Genomic DNA, 3375 nt, shown 5'->3' with positions numbered 1-3375 from the left:
AGAATACAATAATATCGTTAAACACGTAATTCAAGAAACTAACTTTGAATACTCAATTTAGGTAGATTTTTGCTTCATTAGCTGCTTAATTATGGCAGAGAAAATCATTGATATGAAGACAGATAACTAATTATTAACAAATATTAACTCACGCACATTTAAAGTTTGCTTTCTTTAGCCAAGGGTTTTGAGAAAACATATATAAAAGGCGGCGAGCTGGTAGAATCGTTAGCACGCCGGACGAAATGCTTAGCGGCATTTCGTCTGCCGTTGCGTTCTGAGTTCAAATTCTGCCGAGGTCGACTTTGCCTCTCATCCTTTCGGGGTCGATTAAATAAGTACCAGTTACGCACTGGAGTCGATGTAATCGACTTAATCCCTTTGTCTGTCGTTGTTTGTCCCCTCTATGTTTAGTACCCTGTGGGCAATAAAGAAATAAATATATAAAAGGTGTGGGGTTGGGGGGGGGGCTCTTTTCGTCATTCTTTTCGTTCACCCTTTAAATCTGAAGGTCAGGCAGATTTTTAGTTTCAGCTATCCTGACCATCTGAAGTGTATGAACTATCGAACCATTTTTTTTTTTTACTCCAACAATCTATGTTCAGCTACTCATTGATCAGGTATACAATTTTATCACTGCGATATGCTTGGATGTGCATGTTGGGTATTAAATTTGAAAACCCCTCACCAATACATCACGTATTTTTCTTCTGCCCCTTTTTTCACTTACCACATTGAGGTTCTTTGTGCAGCTGACTTCCTCAATAAATCAGGATGATTTCAAACAAAAATACGAAATTGCTTGAGTTTAATTTGGTTGTAGTTTTTAGTTTTTAGGGTCCATCAATAGCCACTTCTCTCTGTCTCTCTATTCTCATCTTTATTTTACCTTTTATCTTTTACTTGCTTCAGTCATTAGATTGCGGTGATGCTGAGGCACCACCATAATGAATTTTTAATCGAGTGAATCGATCAAATCACATTAAAAAAAAAAAATCTGATACTTATTTTAACGATCTCGTTTGCCGAATTGCTAAATTACGGGAACGTAAACACACCAGCATTGTTTGCTTAGTGGTGTTCGGAGCAAACACACACTAAGACACAAATATATATATACATATGTGTGTGTGTGGGGGGGGGGAATGTATGTGTAAATACACGTACACTCATTTCCGGGTTCTGTCCCACTGCTTGGCACATTGGGCTGGTGTCTTCATTTCCTATGTTATGTGTGGATTTTTTTCCTACTCCGTGCTCTTTAAGTGTCCTCAGAGATAATAAACCCATGTTGAAATATCAGGAGAACGCGGTGGCGACGAAGTTTTTCTAACCGGGCGTTCTTCAGAGAAGATCCCATGGACACCAGAGAAGTTTAGCAATTCTTACTGGAAGAAGTATACATATATTTTTATCTTTGTTCGACAGTTACAAACGATCGAAATAACACAATGATACTTGCAAACAAATGGCTGGGTGCTTTTGCGTTGACGTACACTTATTTCTGTATTTATACTGTTATGGAACCCGGGTTACTTTTTCGTGCGCCACACTGTATTAAGATATTTCCCATATTTCTGATGATAACGCAGTCAGGAGGTTCCTCGTTTACTCACTGTCTTTCAAATCATATATATACGTGTTAAATATTTCAATCAGTAGTTTGAACTATTACCAGTTCCTTTGCCTCCTACTTGTTCATGTTTTCTAGCATGAAGGCTACTTCCTGGATTGATATGAGCTCTCAAAACTGTTCAAGTGTTGCATTTACAGTGTTGAACATAGCAATCTATTTGCTGTATATACACGCCTTCTTAAATATCTTCTCCTTCTAAAGCTGTTGATTGCATTGATTTTTGGTTTTATTTTCACCTGCTTCTTAATGCAATCATTTTGGGTTGAAGATTAACTGTTTGTTTTGATAAAAAAAGCCGTTGTTACTTTTCATAACAATTCATACTTTGCAAATCATTGCGTATCTATTGTTTCAGGCGTTTTTATTTCACGTAATTCTATTATTGCAAGTTATATTTCTCTAGCATTTGCTTCTCCTTTTCTTTCCTATTTGTACTTGTTTATTACAGATGTCGTTATGGATGGAGGGAGTTTTATTTTCTATTTCTACCTGTATATTTTTTTATGCGTTGCTTGATTGGGTTCTGTATTCTTGTATGGAGATTTTTGTGGGAGTGCTTGCTTTCCCTTTTAGCTAATATTGCTACTTCATATATCATATGATATACTGATGCGCGCATTTATTTCATTAATCCTACGAGGGCCAGAATTTCATCTTTTATTGATGTTTCTCTTTTATCGGTAACAGTTATTTCAGGCGGCCAGTGAGCAGAGACGTTCGAGCGTTGGATAGGATGCTTTTAGGATACACCCCGATTCGCTCTTCTCAATACGTGTGACGTACCAGATAAGACAATCTTTTGCACTTCATGCAAGGATAGTAAACCAGAAAAACAAAAAGGAAGACTACAACAGTATACCATTTCACTTATCCTATGGTTAATCTGGAAGTGCGTCCCCCAAGAGAAATCCAGCCTGTGGTCGAAATGTCATCTTTAACAAGAACTGACCCAACTCGAGACCTCTAAATTCACCACCACAGCCATCACGAGAGAAAAATGCAAAATGATCAAATGGATCCGAGAAGAGCATACAGAAGTTGTATAGCTTATTACTTTATAATAATAATAATAATAATAATAATAATAATAATAATTCTGTTTGTCATTACGCTACTTTGCCCGTCGGTGACGCTTTCAAGTGATTAGAGAAACAGGGGGAGAAAAAAGAGGGAGAAGGAAAGTAGACAGAGAAGCTGTAACGCTTTCAAGTGATTAGTTGAAGGAAAAGAGTGCAGAAAGAAAAAGGCGAGACAAAAAGAGGATAAGGCGAAGAGTGAGACAGAAAGAAGGAGAAAGAAAAAGAGGGAAAGAGAAGCGTCCATGACGTCAGGTAGGGAGAAGGTAATATATATTACGTGACTAAAAAGTTAGTTGAAGGTAGTGGTATAAAGAAAGAGAGTTAGAAATATAATTTTAGCAGAGGAGTGATGTTCTGATGGTGAGGTTAAAGAAAGGCAGAGAGAGGGGGAGAAAGAGAAATGATGATGATAGTGGTGGTGGTGATGGTGTTGGTGGAGGTAGCGGTGGCTTGTGGATAGTGAAAACTGTATTATTTTTTAATTGAACTAAGTTTTTTCTATCACCTTTCACTCAACACATGCACATAAGTGCAATTCCGTGAAATATTCACGCTTATTTACATGGCAGATATATGCAATTCAACTAAAGCTTGTATCATATTTTCGAGATATTTCTTTTGTTTATGGGGAAAATGGAAAAATAAGACTGAACATTATTT

This window comes from Octopus bimaculoides, chromosome 2 (genome assembly GCF_046866305.1).
Source record: "Octopus bimaculoides isolate indiv1 chromosome 2, ASM4686630v1, whole genome shotgun sequence".
NCBI lineage: Eukaryota > Metazoa > Mollusca > Cephalopoda > Octopoda > Octopodidae > Octopus > Octopus bimaculoides.
The sequence above is the reverse complement of the archived record's forward strand: the minus strand, read 5'-3'. Positions refer to the sequence as shown.